The sequence below is a fragment of the Xenopus laevis genome, chromosome 8S, assembly GCF_017654675.1.
Source record: "Xenopus laevis strain J_2021 chromosome 8S, Xenopus_laevis_v10.1, whole genome shotgun sequence".
NCBI classification, from domain to species: domain Eukaryota; kingdom Metazoa; phylum Chordata; class Amphibia; order Anura; family Pipidae; genus Xenopus; species Xenopus laevis.
Window position 1 is genome coordinate 79,414,359 of NC_054386.1, and position 6,055 is coordinate 79,420,413.

The window sequence follows — 6,055 nt, forward strand, 5'->3', positions numbered from 1 at the left end:
TTGTGTACCAAGATAAAGTTTAATTGAATGATTGTGGAATATCCAGTTCTTATTCTAGTTGTTAATTGGGCATTTGCCTTTTCCAGCAAATAACTTTATAATATAAACAAGGGAAGTATCAGTATGTAGTCTCTATTACATTTAGTACATCAGTAATGCCAGAAACACTGGCTACCAATGGTGTTGCAGTCTGCTTTTAAAACTTTATTTTTCATATACTTACCACCCACACACCTCAAAAAAATGCAATACTGCAATTATAAGAAGGCAGAAGATCCAGTAGCAGAGTTGCTGCAACTGCAATTTTATTGTAAACACACTACAAGCTTTGGACAGATTTGTCCTTTATCAAGTGTAACAAATGATTACTCAATTAGCCCTGCCGTCAAAATGTTTCTATTAATTTAAATCAATGTCAAGCATAATTTAAGCTTAAGTTTCATGTGCTTAGAACCAAAGGTACCTGTTTCGGCAAAAAAGTAATTTTATTGATAGATTACAATATAATACCATGTCTATTCTACAAGTGGGAAACACTTGTTTAAACTTTTACAAAGGTCTTGCCTTTCAAAGGTTGGTCTCTTTAAACCTTCGAGTAAATGTAGCACATCTGTAGTGCTATAACTAAAGAATCAAAGCTCACCAGTATAAATGTGTGAACTGGGTGCACATGGCCCTATAAACTTATAGCCTAACGTAAAATAAATATGCAGCAGGTACTCCATAAATGGACAGTGGAAAGGAAAATTAAATTTTTATTCCATCCCCCCCAAAAATAACAATTATTGATGAACAATGATTAGCCTTATATGTTTTGTGCCCAAAGCACATAAAGGAGAACTAAACCCCTTAAATAATAAAATAATAATAAAATAATAAATAATAATAAAATAATAAAATAATAATAATAATAAAAAAAAAACCCCTACACACTACCCTACATAGTCCCCCCTCCCTGCTCCCCCCGCATAGGTGATTACCCCTGAAAGTGCCCCTAATATAGGTGCAGAGTAAGCAAAGCAGAGCTCATGGGCGCTATCTTCCTGCTCTTCAGTATTCTTCGGGTCCTTGCACTTCGGCAATTTTCGGCACTTCTGGAGCAAGCACAGTTGCTACAAACTGGAAGACAGCTTCAAATGCGCATGCAGCAATACGGCGTTCACGCCCTGAAGAATACAGAAGAGCCGGAAGATGGCGTCCATGAGCTCCGCTGTGCTTACTATACACATATATGCGAGTAATGAATTAGGGAATATGAACAAATAACCACCCTACACACAAACATAACCTGCCTAGAGATTTATATGGTGGGAAAGGAAATGGGATGGTGGGTAGAGAGGTGTAGTCTGTAATCTCCTTTGCCCCACTTTGCAGGTTAGAGCTGGCAGATATCTTTATCTTTCGCTGAGGTGTCAAACTGCATTCCTTAAGGCCAGAGCAATGCAAACGCCCAGAGCGATTCACTGCTGCCTGTAAAAGCAGTCATTATGACAAATTTTAGAATGTAGTCTGAAACCGATGATTTCATGTATTGTATAATACTAACTGACTGCACCACCTGTAAATTCACCCAGAAACAATGATAATGAAAAGCCCAGTCATGTGTTTGAACATTCCCACTGTACCAGACTGCAGGGCGAGGATTAGTTGCTGACAGCAGCACAGAGAATGTGCAGTGAATCAGCAGAAAATAAGATGGGGTGTTACCATGGAATCTTTGGAGGCACAACTCTTCTCTGCTAAATGGCTGTGGTTGCCTTGGGCTGGTATAGAAGCCTAAAACATAGGGGCAGATTTATCAAGTTAAAAAACTTTGAAATTCAACCATAGAATTGGCCAAATTCGATAGTCGAACTTTTCTTTTTGAATTTTTTGGCCGTTTTCGGTCGAAGTAAAATCGTTCGATCGATCGTAGCAATAGTTCGGAACGAATGTTTCGAACGATTTAATCCATCGATCGAACGATTTTCAAAAAAAAACCTTCAACTTTTTAAAACTTAGCTAAATTTTGGCTTTAGGTTCTAGGAGGTCCCCATAGGCTAACATAGCAATTCGGCAAGTTTAAAGTGGCGAAGTCGAAGTTTTTTAAAGAGACAGTACTTAGATTTTCGAATGGTCGAATATTCAAAATATTTTCAATTCAAATCGAAGTTGAATTTGGCCTATTCGATGATCGAAGTACCCCAAAAAATACTTCGAAATTTGAAGTTTTTTCATTCGAAAATTCACTTTGACCTTTGATAAATCTGCCCTATAATGTACAATATTTCTAGCCTACTTCCTTAGTTAAGCTTTAGTTCTCCTTTAAATGAATTAAGTGTGAGTGAGTACATTCTCGTAGCAAAGAATAGGCTGCTTTTCCTTATGTGCTTCCTTGTGATGGAAGGCATGAATGTATGTAAGTGCCTTTTAGATCCCTGTGTGGAAGAGCCTTTATATGACAGCAAATCATCCACCTTTGCTAATATGTGAAGATTATTTCCAAGGTCCGTCACTGAGAACATAATGAGATATATGGCAAAGTTATTGTGTATAAAATAGATTATTGCAAACTCTCAACGTAACTGTTAGATAATCAAAAAAGATATATTGGCTATATGGTCTGAAAAAGTCTTACTACAAAAAGCATGACAGAGTCCTCTAGTGACCAAACAGAGGTAATACATTTATAGTCCAAAAAACGTTCTCTATAGTAATGCTATATTAAAAAATATATTTATTGAAACATCTAAAATACAACATTACCCCACATGGAGCCTCAACGTAACTGTAACTCAAAATGTGCTTGTGCATTGAGAATTTAAACGTTTTCGTGGTGTTGTTTTTATTTCTACACTATTTCTACACTGTTTACACTACAAATAATTCACTCCACAATAGAAAATGTCATTCCTGAACCAGTGTATTTTTTGTAATTTATAATATTGGTGTGTAGGCAGCCATCTCAGGTCATTTTGCCTAGCCATGTGCTTTCAGAAAGAGCCAGCACTTTAGGATGGAACTGTTTTCTGGCAGGCTATTGTTTCTCCTACTCAATGTAACTGAATGGGTCACAGTGGGACATGGATTTTTCTATTGAGTGCTGTTCATATATCTACCAGGCAGCTGTTATCTTGTGTTAGGGAGCTGCTATCTGGTTACCTTCCTATTGTTCTGTTGTTAGGCTGCTGGGGGGAGGAAAGGGAGGGGTGATATCACTCTATCTTGCAGTACAGCAGTAAAGAGTGACTGAAGGTTATCAGAGCACAAGTCACATGACTGGGGGCAGCTGGGAAACCAACAATATGTCTAGCCCCATGAATTTCAAAATGAAATATAAAAAAATCTATTTGCTCTTTTGAGAAATGGATTTCAGTGCAGAATTCTGCTGGAGCAGCACTATTAACTGATGCATTTTAAAAAAAAGAAAACAACATGTTTTCCCATGACAGTATCCCTTTAAAGACTATTTAAATTCTTTTGGGTAGTTTGCGAGATTAAAAAAACTAGGGACAAAATGTTGATAGAATTTTCTTTGGCAAAATTAAGAATTGTCACAAAGGCACAGGGGTAAGTGGGGGGAATTGGGCCTCTCTCCGCTGGCTGATTAGTGAGGAACCAAGCCAGGGGCACAATTTTTTTTAGAATTTAAACGGGTGGTTCAAACAGAATAAAGTTTCAGTGATTAAATGATTGGGTTACAGGTTTAATAGCCCTGCTACAAATCAATGTACATGTATAATATACATTTCTAATAAAACATAACATACTAAATTACCTGTATGCAAATATTCCCATGATAAAATAGGACACTAAATGGGAGAGTCAGTGGTGTAACCATGGGGGCCCAAGCCCCCTGCAAAAAAATTTTCCCTGGGTCCCACATATCCCGGGTCACCTGTAACAAGAACAAAAGAGAGTGACATGTTATTTCACATGTGCTGCAGTATTGAGAGAATAAGCATCACTAGTGATGTCCATACCTAGCTAAAAAGGTACAGATTTACAAGCAATCAACAAGAGGATAAAATGTGTGTATATTACCTGGGGGCAGGCAGACAGAAGATGCTGGAATGGAAGGAGTGCCACCATGTGGAGGAAGATGGCAGGGTGCGGCGCTGGGGACTATAATGCAATGCACAACAGCATTGAAATGGCTTTACATAAATCCTCTGTATGGAAAAAAAAATTGTGCTGCTTTATCTACTCACATTCTCAGTGTCACAATAACGCTAATATACCGGTTTATGTGCTATATTGCACGAGGGCAGTTGCCATAGCAGCCTCTGGGCATTTCGTTTGTAGCAGAATGATCAAAATAAATTGCTTGATGTTTACTACAGGGAGCTACACTGGTGTAATGAAGCACATACTCTATGCTAGTGTGTCCCTGCCTATACATAGATGTTGCTGAGGAATGTATCAACTAATTGTATCAACTAAATGCAGCAAATTGTAACAGTTCAGATGCTCCTGGATCACTGAGCTGCCGGATTGAAACACCAGAGACAGAAGCATTGAACTTTAAACTTCAATTTTGGGAAAATGGTAAAAAATTAAAGATGGAAAGCAATTGTTTATGGTGAACAATAAAATTATAGTTTTAGAGTTTTCTATGCACTTTCTGGATTCAATCAACCCTAAAGTTGTTGATACTCGAAAACATGGTATTAGCATTCTAAACTGCAAGTATCCCAGAAACTGCTGAAAAATAGAAACTGAATATAAATTGCAAAAGTGCTCAGAGAAACACTAAGGGGCATATTTATCAAGGGTCGAATTTCGAATTGAAAAAACTTGGAAATTCAAATTCAAAAAGACCAACTGAAATTAAGTAGAAGTTTTTTTTTTGGTCGAATAGGTCAGTTTTCAATCAAATACGTCCATATTTAGCCGAATTCAAATCATATGAATCAAAGTAATAGTGTATTTGATCTAATTCGATTCAAAGTTTTTCCCAAAAATAACGTCGAATTTTCAAAGTCCACCAATTGACTCCAAATAGGTTCTAGGAGGTCCCCCATAGGCTAAAACAGCAATTCGGCAGGTTTTAGATGGTGAATGTTCAAAGTCGAATTTTTAAAGAAACAGTACATGATAAATTTAGATATTCGAATTTTTTAATTTTTTTCAAATTTGAATCAAATCTGGACTATTCCCTAGTCGAAGTACACAAAAATAGCTAGACATTCGAATTCGAAGTTCGAAGGGCAAGCCAAGGATCTGGTTCCAGATGTTAATGAGCAAGAATACCTCAGTCCATAGTTGTTTTGCAGATGTGTATTTTGTCTGCTGGGGAATTGCATCCTAAAGGACAATGGTTTTGGCAATTGCTGTAAAGCAACTATAACAATGTTTTTCAGGTACAAGGTGCCCAGTATATTAGCTAAAATGTACACTATTAGTTGGTTGGTCATATACAGTAACTCTTATTACTGTGGCCAAGTCAGGGATGAGATGCCAAATTAATGGAAGAATATTCCAAAACTTAAAGAATGGTTACTTAAAGTACAGGACATTTACAAATTTGGAAGACTCAAATGGCATGAACTCAAGCACGCCCAACAAGATGAGTTTTCTTCCAAATGGCATTGCTGGCTTCTCTTCCCAGACTTACAAGTGAATTGAAGTCTCTATCACAAGTGATACAAGTGAAATGAAGCCTCTATGACATCTAAGTCCCCGGTCCAGCCCTATCACGCTCTTCCATTTCTCTCTTGCACTCCATGTTCTGTTCTCACCCATATTGATTGTCCTCTCCTCCTAAGCCCTCACTTTTGCTTCTCCCTCCCTCCTCTGATCCTATAAATATATTTTGGATCTCTCAGTATCTTGGTCCCCCTATATGGAGATGACCTCTCACCTTACAGTAATTACAATTCCATACTCCATGTTACCAGGAGATTAATAAACGTATTATATAACCACAGGTACAGTTCAAGCATCATGCCCCTAGGGTGTGCTCTATATATATATATATATATATATATATATATATATATATATATATATATATATATATATATATATATATATATACTGTATAACTATATGTAGCAAATATAATATGCTATAT